Here is a 14068-nt window from a genome sequence, read left to right on the forward strand (position 1 = left end):
AGAGACCATCTGAGAATGTGGGCAGAAAGCTAATGAGGGTAAAATGAAAACTCTGCTTTCTTTGTCTCTTACTTACATTTTACAAATGTTCCTATGCATGTACCTGCAAACAAAAAAAATAGTGTGCGGGGTTTGGTAATCTGCTTTTGGTGGAAGCTTTCTGTCAGTATAATTAACATTTAGGAGATGAATGTAACTTCCTCTTCTTATGTAAATGTGTTGTAACTTTCCCTGGCAGTATGTAGTGGCTGGATAGCTGTGCTGATCCAGAGCCTTCTAGTGGGATACTTACAGCTGCGAGAATAGTGGTCGTGAAACTGAAACTTTTAAAGACATTGCTGCCTTCCAGCTGTCAAGTTGATGTAACTCTTGGTTGGGAAAATTAGCAGCATTTTCTTCAAACTTTGTGGTTAATAAGGCTCTGCTTAGTTTCTCATAGTTGTCTTGGTTTGCAATGAAATTTATTACTCTTGGTCTGAGCTGGGGTGAAGTGTTTTAACAGTTGTGTATGAAGTCAGTCAATGTGAAAGCTAAGGTTTCCAGCTCAGAAGTGTAACCTCCAATACTGAAGATAATTATGCATTTATATGCCACCAAAGGTAGTACAGAGCAGTGCATACCATAACACTCTCTGAAATATGCACATGGAAGCCTGACTTCTTTTTTTTCTGGTTTTCTGTATTTTGATTCTGCTATTTTTTTTTTTCCCCGTTTTAATGCTGAGTAAGTGAGCAGATTACAGCTTAGTTTTATTGTTGCTTTTAAAGAAAACATGTCTGTCTACAGGAGTAGGAACTGTTGGAATTAGCGGATGTGGCTTCTTCCTAATACTTACACTAATTAAATTTTCCGAAAGTTGTGTTCTGTAAATTGATTACACCTTCTAATTTATGTTGAATGTGAGCTTTTTACCTGAAAGTGGTAGAGATGCGAGAGTAGCGAGTCAGAACCTTCTGCCTATGCAAATTCAGGGACTGCATTAAGAGACTAATTCCTACCCCTCCCTCTGCCAATATCCACTGGTAAATATGTCTTTGTTTCTAGTTATGTGTACAGCTGTGATCTCCTATACCTCTTCTGCTTTGTTAAATAACTTTATTCTCGGGATCTGTGGTCCGTTTGGCTTCAGAAAGCATTCATATCTCTTTTGGCACAGAAAGTATATCTTATTTATTTGAGTAGCCAGATTGTTTCAGTTTCCTGACTTCAGTTTCTCCCCAGTGACAATGATGAAGGTAACGCCTTATCAAAGCATCGGCTATCAAATGCTTAATCATTTGCTGCTGAGTTTCCATATCAGCTTATTTCTTTGTCAAGAAATTCTGCATTTTTAAAGACTTTAGTTTGGATAATGGAAGCCTCAGGGTAGGCTCAAGTGAGGTTTTATAGTTTAGATAGGTGCCTTTGGGATTGTTGGAAAATAATCCCATTCATTCATTCATTCATTCATTCATTCACAGATCCTTCCAGTGTAGGTGAGGCCTCTCTTGAGGTGCGTATTTTTGTAAGTACTAAAACTTTGATTTCATATTTAGCAAGAGAATGAAAGAGAGGAAGAACATAGCAACTGAGGATGAAAACTCTTTTTAGAAAGAAAGCCCAAAGACTTGTTGATACTGGACAGTGAAGCAGGAAACAAAGTGTCATAAAAGGCGCTGGCTTGTTGGATAAAGGCTGAAAGTCAGGATGTAGTCTATAAATACAAAACAGTTTCATAAAAATATTTTTAAAGCGCAGTTCTGAGTGCCTCAGAGAAGCTGACTGATAATTGTGCAGCTACTTTAATATATGTCTGCATATATATATAGTGCACAGGCATACACACGCATACACTCATACCATACTTTCTGCTATAAACATGAATATATTCAACTTAGTGTTACATGTTTTCCATAGGAGACTGGCAACATTGCCACCACCAGATGTAAATTTGGGAGCTACAACCTGTATTCTTTGCAGACTAAACAAGCAACTTGGTGGAGAAGCGGAGAGCAAGGGACTCCAATTTCAACAAGGCAGAAAGGGAGGAATTCATGAAGCTGAATGTTTGCCTGCAAAGAAAGACCCAATATTTTTTTTCTCCGCAGTATTGTATCACAAGTTTTTCATTTCAAGCAGCACATCCAGCAGCCTTATAGGGGTTTTGGGGGTGTATTCCGGTCTGACCGGTTGACAGCTGTAAAAATTATCACCTAACTTGGAGATAAAACTGCTTATATTTGAACTTGCTTAAGCTGCTGGCCAAGAAGCATGGCATTACTAGCTGTAATTAATGGCCATGTTACCTTTTTTCCCACTGAGTTGTTCAATATGAACTTACAGGGACCTTCAGCTATGGGTTGTTGCCATAATTTTGTTCACAAAATTGTGTTAGCTTTGAGACTGAAGTGGGTGTCAGTTCAGAGTTACTGCTTAAAGTACAGTGATTTGGAATATTAGAATAATTTGTAATAATACAAGAACGTGTTTTTCGTTGGTCATCTATTGTTGGGATTTGTTGTACCAATCAAGGCAAGATTGTTAAACATACCTGGTTTTTCCTCCTGTGGTTTTGAAATGCTAGGGTGTTTTTCTTTCTTCTTCTACCAAATACCATAATAATGATACCGCAGCAGTCCCATAACTGAGTAGCTGTAATGTTCTGTCACTCTGAATGTCTGTGCCTTCATCTTCCTCTTGTTAATTTTTTAATTTATAAGCGCTTAAGTAAAGGCGCCCAAGTGTCTCCGAAAGCACTCCATTATTGCTCGTTTCTGTTGTACTGCTGTTTCAAAGGCAGCTGGTCTCAAAGATGAAGCTCCATCCACCCACCCAACATAAATGAGCTCTCAACTTAAGTTCTTAAGTGTAGTCATGTCAAGACCCAAACTCAGGCAGGCGCTCCAAAGACTAGGAGTGGGGAAGCCCAGGGTAACTGATACATTGCAAATATTGCTGCCTGTTCAGTGTGTTAACTATGAGACAACTGGTTTCTTGAATTTATTGCTTGAACAGAATTTTTCTGAGTAAATCAAAATGTTCTGGTGCACATATTTAACAAGGGTTTCTTTGTCACTTGAGTGGAGGTCATTTGCAGGGAGGTGAGATGGTTTGCAGGCTGGGTTTCTTGCCTGCAGTGGCATAGCACACTCTGACTCCTGAGAGATGATGTTTCGCCACTAGTGCTCTTTGCTATGAAGCATTCTCAAAGTGTGTCTCTAAGCAGTTTCGATATGTGGAAAATAATGACATGAGAGTAACCCAGAACTGATGCTTGTAGTTGCCTGTTGGATTTTTGAGCTTGGAGATTATGCTGTTAGGACTAATAATACAAGTGCTAGAGAAATGTACAGCTGACTCAATGTTCGGCTGGTATCATTAACCACCTCTTTGCAGCCTTTCAGCCTCCAAAAGATGTACATTTCTGTTCCCTGAAATTTATGTTGCTTAAGCTGAAAGATTCAGCCTAAAAGGACGCTTGTTGCCTGTCCTAAAACTGCAGCTTTGATGCATGCTGATGATGAAGCTAAATGCTTTCCCTGTTCCTGTGTCTCCAGGCACTGTTGCAGGAGCCTCTGGGAGCCTCTGTTTGAAGAGACCTGTCTGGAGACCTCTGCTAAAGGTCAAGACCTCCTAATAGGCCAGACAGCCTTAGCAGGAGCTCAGAAGTCTTATATCAAGGTAAAGAGATTCATTTTTTTAAGAGTGAATTCAAGTGGCTGGTACAATTTTCAAAATATAATTTCTTTTCTTACTAAATAAACACACAAATGCATCTCTGAGCTTTCTTCTGCTTTTATGTGTATTGCTGCTTGCTACCTGGTACAAATGTTGTCATAGACATGCTGGGGGAGGGGATAAAAAACCAACATAGTGCATTGTAGGTTAGAGCCAGAAGTAATTCCTTATGATATTAGTAGAAAGATATATCGTAGTTCTTTGTTGACAAGGGAACAGGCTGTTTCAGAGCTCTACAGCATGCTCTGTTTTTAGAATCATATTCCACTTTAATTGCCACATTCAGAGCTTTCTTCAAGTGGCCGCAAAAATATGGAAACGCTCTCGAATGTCTTCAGCAAGGGGAGGAGAATGAGTTTTGCATATGATGAATTTCTGTTTACCAGCACTATAATTATTTCTTCGTATGGTCATCCAGAACTCATAGTGGCTTGTAAAGGGCAAATACTGATGGACGAAAGGGAAACATGACCCCAAGAACTGTGAACCTATCGGTACCTCTGACCCAGGCACTTGGGGAGATTCAGCTACACTGTGGTTTTGTTAGATAGCCAGGATTTTGAACGAGTGATGGTATATGCAGAATCTTTCCTTCATACTGACAAGATTAATCTAACTTTATGTAGAGTTGGCTGAAAAAAGTGAGTAGTTGTGGAAATATTTTCTACAGATTTCTTGAAGATTAAATGTAGGTTCTTAAAAAGGTCTGCCAACTTCTGTATTTTTTTTTTTAGGGTGTTAACTTCATTATTGGAAGGTTCCTTAAATAAGTATTCCTCGATTTATCTGAGAATTGCAGATTTTCCTTGTTAATCCTTTATTGATCTTTTTAATTTAGACTAGAATTAGAGCTCTGAACTAGACCAAATTTCATTGTCCTACCATCTGTAGAGTAAAATAAAAATCTCTGCAAGTTTTCCCATTAGCACAGTCAGCATTTTGACCCATAATCTTAGTAAATGATCTGCTCTATGTGCCTGGCAGTAAGACCACCAAAGTGTGGTTAGGCCCTCTCATTCCTTTCTTACACCATTCCCTTTCTCTCTCACTTTGAATTCAGTTTCAGCTGTGTTTCTCCAGTCCACTGGCAAGGTCATCTTGAACAACAGATACTGTATTGTAACTTTGGCAGAGTAGAAAAAATGGTGATTATATAGTAATTTCAAACTGGAGGAGGAAAAACAGTCCAGAGATATTTCTTCTCTTAATGTTTCCCTATGTTACATTTGCCTTAGGAGTACGTGAAACAATACAAGTTGAGATAACCAGGCACTAAAAAGAAAAATACCTAGAGCATCTGTTGTGAACATTACTTAAAAAGTGCAGTTTTATGCATTGAGAGAATAAAGACTTCAAAGAGGATATCTGCATAATCCCACGGGATGCGTGCATGTATTGAAGTGGGGTGGTGGTGGTGGTGGTTAGGATGCAGGTAGAACAGTGTAGGGTACTGGCAGGTTTTGGGGATGCAGCGTCCAGGATTGAAATGCAGCCTTGAATGCTGTCACTTCCAGCAAGGCAGTTTGCACTGTGCCTTTCTGTCTCTTGTTTCCCTTTGTTGTAGGGGTGTGTTGCTAACCAGAAACACATGATATGAGACAGCCAAATGTTCTGGTGAAAATCAAGGGCACTTCATAGCTGTGAAGATTTAATATTTGCCCTAGATTTTCTTTTTTTCATTGATGCAGCTGTAACTGTTGTTGTAAATTACATGAATAATTGATCAAGGAGTTCTTGTTACCTCAGGTAATGTTATGGTTATTGCTTCTTCAGAACTGTGCTGCTCTTTGTTGCTACAGTATTGCTCATATTCTGTTCTGTGTTTTTTATTCCCTTAAAGTTTTACTCTGTTCCTTCCCCCTTTGCTCTCCCTTTCTTCCCCATTCCCTGCAAGAGCATGTTTCTGCTTCAGTGTATTCATGATTTAACTGAAAAGCAGGGTCTTTTTTAATTGACAGCAGTACATTTAGAAAACCTCCAAAACCCTGGGAACTGTGCAGTATACACATCTGGTTTCACATAAGCATGAATTGCTGGCTTTACAAACACGAAACATGTAGTCCTTGCCACAGTTAGCTAAAGTGTTCTGTAACTTGAAACTGCATTCGAAATAAAAACAAAATTGCATAGCTTCTTTACCATACTAATGGAAAACATTTAATTTACTTTTTCAAGCCAACCAAAAGAATGACGCAATGCTGCTCAAACAGATTTACAGTGCCTTTTCTTCCGTAGAAATCAATACAGTTTAAAGGGGCTGCTGTGGGAGCTGGCTAGTTGACTGTGATCCAGCTGTGTTCAAATGTAAACTTCTGTACCACAAACCAAAACTGATGATTTTGATTTATTCAGGCGTTGCTGTATCCCTGAGACATTATTATTTTGGGTTTTATTCATGGATCTTCTTTATTACAATTAATACTAGATTGGAATTTTGGAATAGCAAGTTCAGTCTGCTTAAGATTGATATTTTTTTTCTCCAATTATTCAGTTATTTTCTGCATTTCCTGAGTCAAAATACTTTGCCCTGTGGTAGTGACATCAGCAAAAGCAGCTCTATGCCCGTGCCTTGTGTGCCTTTCAGTGGAGATTTCCTCTTCCCCAAAAACAAATACAATGATTGCAAAGCCAAAAAACGTGCCTTCGTTCAACTGGAGTGTTAAGGGCTAGCATAAAATCTTTCCACTTCATACAGAATAAGCTCTGAACATTAAACGTTCTTTTGATTTTTCTCCTGCTAGAGGAGGTAAAGTGCAGCAGCATTTTGGCTCCATCTAAAAACGTTCTTGAAATAGAACCACGTTGTATGTTTTGTGTTGTGGTTTTTTTGTTGTTGTTGTTTTTTTTAAGAACTGAAACCAACAGTGCAGATTTTCATAGTACACCAGCTTTTATGCCTTTCTTTCCATTTCTACTCCCCTGTGCCCCCACTAATACCTTTGACTTTATTTAAACTCTACTATAAGAGGCTGATGGTGTTTCCCTCTTCTTATTTTCTTTGTTAATGGGATTTCTCTCTTGCTTAAGTGCTTTACTTCTGGCAGAAATTATTTTCTAAAATGCCTCTTGAGGTGGCTTTTCCTTGCACTGCTTTTCTCCCCACGTGTTGTATTTCCTTGGGAAGTCTCTCGCTGGTGGTCTGTGTGCTGTTCATGCTAACTTCTACCAGAAGGAAAATTGTGATTTGATGCTTGTTTGCTTGCTTGCCAGAAGTACATTTGATTTCTTTTTTTAAAGATAATTTCTACTTCCAGTTCTCTACTTCCAGTTCTCAAGCGGCTTTGATCCAGGTTTCTTTATTATCTAACCATTTTTCTCTCTCATATAGTCAACAATCTCTCAGTAAACAAATAGTTCGAGAAGATGGTGTAGAAGAATTGAAGTCTTTTTTGCAGGAGTGGCTTGGAATGCAGTGGCATAGCAAAGAGGAAGAAGGGGATTTGAATTGTGTGAGAGTCTGGGATTAGAGACTTTCTGAATTACTTCTTCCCTTAAGAGGATGGAAAAGGTGATAGATAATACAATATGATGAAGAATAGTGTTGCTGATAGCTGAATTATTTTCTTTGCAAAGGCTGCCATGTGAGACTTAATAGAGAAGGGCATGAATCTAAATTACAAATGTTAATGGTTTGGCTTATTTGGAGGAAAACAGTCAAAATGTCAGAATTATGGGCCTGAATTTTAGTACAATTTCAAGCATACTTTAATTTTGTAAATTTTCAAACTACTGAGTAGTTTTATTCATAGTATATATACTGAATTTTTAAGTTGTATGGAATGTATATTCTACTACAGATTTTTTTGATTATAGTGTGGGGGAGCATGCAGTGACAGTGTGATTATGTTTCTTGTAAACATAAGGACAGCTGTTATCTACTAGCAGCTAACTTAGACTATATGATAGAAATTTTGGGATATTAGATACTGGCAAGAAATTTTGAACAGCTTAAATTGACCCTTAATCACAGTGACAAATCTGGATCTTTAGCTTTTGCCCAGTCATGAATTTCTTCTGGGCTGTTATTTTGTGAATTTTGTCTTGTGTGGCAGAGTATCAGATTACCACAGGTACTGCCCCCAGTATGCTTTCAAAGGAAGGTTGTTAAAAGGAGCAACACACATGCGTAGAAGAGGCATTTCCACTACTCAGCCATTTCTACTCAAACCATCTCTGTGGAATGGAAAAGTGTTTGACTTCAGTAAACTGGTTGACACATTTTGGCAGTATGTTTAGCCCATTGGTTTTCAGTTTGACTTCTCCAGAATTCTTTATAGCACGAAAGCTCTGTCATTTAGTTTTCCTTTTGCCTTTTTCCCCTACACTAGCACTGGCAGTCCAGGATGCAGTATGTCATAAAGACTTTTAAAGCTACACTTTGAATAAAGCTTACATTTACTACAGCATATTTGCTTTGCATGGTTGCAGTAGTAGTACTGTATTCCTGTGTAAACACTATAATGAAGTTGTTAAGAAGGAAAGAAATGCTTATGGTGTTTGCACTGAAGTTCATGGAGCATGAGATAGCTATGCTTAGGATGCTTATACTTTGAAGGGATTAAAAAAAGCTTCTGAGAAATAAACATAAATAATATTCTCAGACTAGTAAAACAGTCTGTAAGTGATGAGAAGAAAGGCACTAATTATTATGTAGAGAATAATCTGATTTGAAATGCCACAATGGAAGCCACTTTATGGTCTCGCCTTCCTAAGTATGAATTGGAAAGCAGGAAAAAGTACAGGGCATGATCTAAAAATGGTAGTCTGGAAGTTTCTTCAAGTATGTTGTGTCTTATTTTTGTCTAGCCTGAAATTTAGTTTTTCCTCTTGAATGAAACATGAATAAACTGTTTTGGCTGTTTGTGTTGTCCTCATGGTTCCAGCTCTGCCAAACAAAGCTATTGCTACTTTATTTTAAGAATGACTTTTACTTGGACTTTGAGTCCTGCTGAAAAAAGAATGCTGTCAGGAGGATGCAGTCTTGCTGTTAAGAAACTTAAGTAAGATAAGGCTAATCCTATTGTATTGCTTCCACTTCAGGAGTTAGTGTAGAAACTTCCCTTTCCGCTTTATGGCACCATACCATTGTATACATACTTTGTGGGATTTCTCTCCCCCCCCCCCCCCGAATTTTTGGCTAGGTTAGACAGCGTTCAAAATGTGTCACACAGTTGTGGATCATGGGACTATACTGTGCCATTATTTCCAGACTTTCAGGAAAAAAAACCCTCTACAAGCCGCATGGTTTTGATGGGTCAAAGAAGGCAAGCAAAGATAAATGTGCCTGGCAGTCTCTTTGAGGTTTCTTTTATGTGGGATGTTTCGTTATTTTATTTAGGATGCAGCAAAGCTTGTGAGTTTTTGCTCAGGTGACCTATGGTTTTAGAGAAACTGCACATAAGAATTTTTGAATGGTCATTTTGGATTGATACTGAAGCAAGCTTCAGGAAGCGCTAGTATTGCTGTGTCAAGAAAACCAATGTAGGAATTCTCCTACAGGTGTAGAAGGATAATGTACTTTCAATTATTTTTTTTTTTAATCTTTTCCAGTTAGAGACTGAACTGCAAACAGACATCAGGGGAAAGTTATCTTTTGAGTTGTCTAAACCAGCCTTAGGTTTCTTAAAACTTGCAGCATGGTAGAAGATCAGGATGTAGGGAATCAGGATACTAGAGAATGTTCTCAAAATAGGTTAGCTTTCAGAAGGAACTCTTTTCAGACTCTTAAAAATCAGTAACTTCTGTAAGTAACTTAATGCATTCAACCTTTGCTTAGGATTTAAGTAATTACTTACCAGTTGGTCTCTTCCTTTCTTCTAAAGAATCCGAAACTTTTAGAAGACCAGGTAGTTATCAGTAGGTTGTGACTCACTGGGAAGAAAGTCTAGATTAAGAGCAGAAACTTTTTGTTCTTAGGTCAGCAGCTAACTTGTGGTGTGGTCTTGAGCATGTCCTCTTTGACTTCCTAGCACCAGTTGGCCATTGTATCCACTGCTGTCACCACCAGTAAAGTTTTTATAAGCTTTGGTGTCAAAATACAATCAAAACTGTTCATTGTTCTTAGTGGACTCAACTTCATTCGCTATGCGGTTTCTCAGGTGGCAATGTAAAGTGTAGTGGAAATACGCAGTTTAGTCCATGAAGAACTTCAGCAGAATTGAAGCATCCTGCATGTGGGTGTATATATATTGCAGTAAAGTGGATTTGAAGAAAACAGACACAGTTTTATTTTAGGGGTACATATTTGTACAAAGACTGTGAAGGGGGGATAAAGCTGGTTAAAAATAGGAATGCTGTGACCAAAATAGTTAAAATAAGAGGAAAAGATCTGTCCTAAAACAAATACATGGAAGCATTAATTTTCTTCAGTCCTTAGCACAAGATTTCCACTTGTGTATTTTGCCAAGTAAATTAAACTCACGAAGAAAGACACCAAGTATTGGGACTGTTAGTATCTTTTAACAAGGTTAATGCATCGGTTACTGGTAACAGTGAGCTGATGTTTAACACTGGACCTGCTGAAAGATCTTTGTGTTCCGATGTAATGTGAATATTGAGTGTCTTGTAAGTGTATTGTTTTGTGTTTTGTAGTTACTTTTGCATGCGTGCCAGGACATGCGCTGGGAAGAGGCATAAACTTCTTTCCTTTTTTTCTTTCATGAATACATTTATTTCCTGTCTAGAGCTGGAAGAGAGGAGCAACAAGAGGCATTTTGTTAAATACGGCGAAATCTAATTACAGCTTGATTTAAAGCCACATTTACACAATGGCTAAGGGGTGAGTTCACTTCCACAAAAACAAACTCTTCGGCTTCCTACTGTGCATCGGGAATGTGAAGATGAATGTCCTGGAGGGCAACTGCCTCCCTCTACTGGCACCAACTTTTCTTACACTGTGCTGAAGCTCTGCTACATAATATATAAAAATATGACTGTGCTTCTATGCAAAAGAATACGGATTCATAGATTCATTGGTGCACAGTCCTCTTACTGCTTATGCCATCGGTAGTGCGTGCTGCATCATGCTACGTGTGATAGGCTTGATGTCTATTTTCTGTGAGCTGTAGTTGTTCATCTGTTTGTTCCTCAAAATGAAGGATTGTTTACTCCAGTATGCATTTTGAACAGTTGTGTCCCTGCTCCTTCAAAGGAGGAATGTTGGTGGATAAACTGCCTTCTCTTGACAACATGGTTTTCACAGAGTGTGCACTTCTGAAAGGTACAAGCTTGCAGATGCACTAGTACAGAGGCAAAATTAGAGAGAAGGAGGACAAGGGTTGAACAGCATGAGCAAGTCAGGGAGATGAGGCTTTCTGCAGTATGGTTAGCCTTGCAGAAAAGAAGAGGGATATAGGTCTCTGGAGGGTTTGTGAGAAAAGTAGTGAGTCTCCAACAGGGCACTTCTGACAGATAACGAGTGAGCCAAAATTGGCAGCCCTCTGTTGCAATGGTTGGGCCAGCATGTGAAGGAATGGAAAAGTTGCAAGAGAGGAGGGGCAAGATTTTATAAAATATATCTTTTTTTTCATTGCTAGGGTGATCTCCTTCCTTTTTGTTTGGTGTCATCTCATTTTACATTTCTTGGAGGATTTCAGGCTTGGCCATGTTGGTGAACTGTATCTGTATCTGAAGTCATACCCAGGGAACTCTGCCCATCTATTCAGTTTACATAAGCTTTTATAAACATCAGTTCAACGTTTCTTTTTTCTCACAGAAAAAGAAATAAACTGTCTCTTCCAGAACTGTTTTGCCTGCGTTGTATGTGGCCTTGAAACCCTAAGGTGCTCCGAACTGCTAGGGGGATCAACTTGTGGTCTTTACCTCATGGTCTTTGCCTTTTCTATTATGTAATGTTGGAGTTCTGACCTAGTAGAAGGAAGGAAGTGAGCATTCATTGAGAAGAAAAAGCTGACGGGTCTCCCCCCCCCCAAACTAAGGTGAAGAAAATAGTGATGGGAAGGAGAAATCTTTGAGCACATGAGAGTTTCCAGGGGTCAGAGTCATGATCTGATGGTGGCTGCCAGCTGAAAAAGAGAGCTGCATTCACACTGGAATACACAGTGTTCAGTGAAGTACTGCTGTTGTGACCCTTGTGGTCCCTGTCTGGACCTGTCCCAGGTGGCTCTGGGCACTTGCTGGTGGAAGCCAGCAACAAGTTTGGTAGCTTTTTCCATGGTCTTGTGCTGACCTGAATTCCTGCAGTCAGTTTCGCTAGAGGAGATGACCTAAGGGGCAGAGGTATGTGGATTTCCTTTACTTTTTCTCCTGAATTTTTCTTTTTTTTTTTAATAAACTCTTAAAAACCCAGGACAACCAACAGTTTGATAAGGTCTCAGCTGTTAGTCAGTGTTGATACGCAGAAATGACCCAGGATGAGTTGCAAGTTTGTTCTTTTGAAAACGTTTCCTTTAGCTGTGATAATTGTAAAGTTTATTCTCCTAGATGCACAGACCTTCTACCCCCATCCCCTGAGAATTAAACGAACTAGGTGTTCCTGATGTCTCTTTAATGGATACATTTTCAGAGATGACGAATTTTTCAGCTACATTAATCACTAGAAATACACTGTTAAAATACTAGGTATGTGATTTTACTACTTCTCTCTGTAAGAGTCATAAAACCCAAAGCAACCAAATCCTGGACTTTGTAAAGTCTTCAAAACTAAGAGGAACTTATATTTATGAAGTAGAATATTCCAAAAACATGTAATACAGAACATAGATAATTTTCCCTGTTCTGATCATATTGAATCTTCTCTCTATTGTAAAAGAATTTAGCTCCTGTGGTGATTCTGATTTTTGTTTAATTTTTTTGGGGGCCCTGTCCAAATGGTTAAAAAAAAAAAAAAAAGGCATCAGGTAGAATAACGCTCTGGTAGCATCTACCAGGTACAGTTGCATAAGGGCCTTGAGACGGTGTACAAAATGCAGCCAGTAGGTCACATTAATCAATTGACTGCTAATCATGAGCAGTAACTGCCTACTGTGGAGTTTTCACTTAACCCTGGTGTTGTGGTTTAACCCCAGCTGGCCAACTAAGCCCCACACAGCTAGTTGCTCACTGCCCCCTAAGTTGGATGGGGGAAGAGAATCAGAAGAGCAAAAGTGAGAAAACTCTTTATTTGAGATAAAGACAGTTAAACAGGTAAAGCAAAAGCAGTGTATACAAGCTAAGCAAAGCAAGGAATTCATTCACCCCTTCCCATGGGTCGGCAGGTGTTCAGCCATCTCTAGGAAAGCAGGGCTTTACCACATGTGATGGTTACTTGGGAAGACGAATGCCATCACTGTGAATGCACTCCTCCCTTTCTTTTCCTCCCCCTAGCTTTACATGCTGATTATGATGCCATATGGTATGGAATATCTTTCTGGTCAGTTGGGGTCAGATGTCTTGGCAGTGTCCCCTCAAAATTCCTTGTGCAGTCCCAGCCTACTCGCTGTTGGCATGGGGTGAGGAGCAGAAAAGGCCTTGACTCTGTAAGCACTGCTCAGCAGAAACTAAAGCATCCTTCTGTTATCAACACTGTTTTCAGCACAAATCCAAAATATAGCCCCATCCTAGCTACTGAAGAAAATTACACCAGCTAAAACCAGCACACTTGCTTAGTGGTGATGAGTAGTAACATATTGAGCTGTTTGGAAGGTCGAGGCTGTGTGTTTTTCTGCACTTGGTGAAGCAAAGGAGCTCTCTTTTTCGCATACAATGTGTTGAGCCTTAAGTGGACTTCTGGGGCCATCTCCCCGCTTGCCAGAACTTGCACCATTCCACTAAATGTAGCTTTTCAAGGTAGTTCTTATACTTCCATAAGGGTGGGTAGTGTTGTGATGGTTATCATGCTAGTTGATCCAGACTTACCTGCTATAGCGTAAAATTAAATGTTTCAACTCAGGCCTGTCTTTTAGAGTGTGAGTTGAATGAAAAGAATCCCTATTTAATTTTTCCCAAGGAACTAGTACTACACTGATTTATTGAAGTCTGAGGAGTACAAAGGACAGAAAATAATTTTCCAGTGAACTCCTTCATGGCTGATTTTATCTTTTCACCATTGGCCCCGAGTCCTCCTACTATGGCACCATGGCATGAGAAGAGCTTGTTACCACAAACAGTTAACAAGCTTCTTAATAATAGGGTTCTTAATAGACTTAATAAGTATAAACACGCTAGATAAATGCACAATCTGGAACCTAAATCAGTCTTCCCTGATTTGTATGCGCCAATATCTTCTAAATAGTTTTCTGATCTGTAAGGTATTTTCCAGAAAGACATGTTTATGCATAGATCTGTTTAATATTGTTTAAAAAAAAAAAAGTATGTACTTTGTTTCTTTCATTGCTGCCTGTTGCAGCCACAG

At 39.1% G+C, this 14068-nt stretch overlaps 1 protein-coding gene across 3 annotated transcripts in view; it reads left to right on the forward strand.

Moving 5' to 3' along the window:
* The window catches only part of FAM110B (family with sequence similarity 110 member B), a 111397-nt gene that overhangs the window by 27496 nt on the left and 69833 nt on the right, over nucleotides 1-14068 (forward strand). The window contains exon 1 of one of the 3 annotated variants that reach the window (XM_061343050.1): nucleotides 3532-3660. The exons of 1 other annotated variant lie outside the window; for it this stretch is intronic. The gene's annotated coding sequence lies outside the window, so the exon portion shown is untranslated. Of the gene's footprint in view, nucleotides 1-3531; nucleotides 3661-14068 lie in introns of those variants that run through there. One more of the 3 variants, XM_061343052.1, reaches the window with a different exon arrangement.

The sequence above is a fragment of the Neopsephotus bourkii genome, unplaced genomic scaffold, assembly GCF_033783945.1.
Source record: "Neopsephotus bourkii isolate Nb327-2 ecotype Australia unplaced genomic scaffold, CSIRO-AGI_Nbou_v1 NB_1820, whole genome shotgun sequence".
NCBI classification, from domain to species: Eukaryota; Metazoa; Chordata; class Aves; order Psittaciformes; family Psittacidae; genus Neopsephotus; species Neopsephotus bourkii.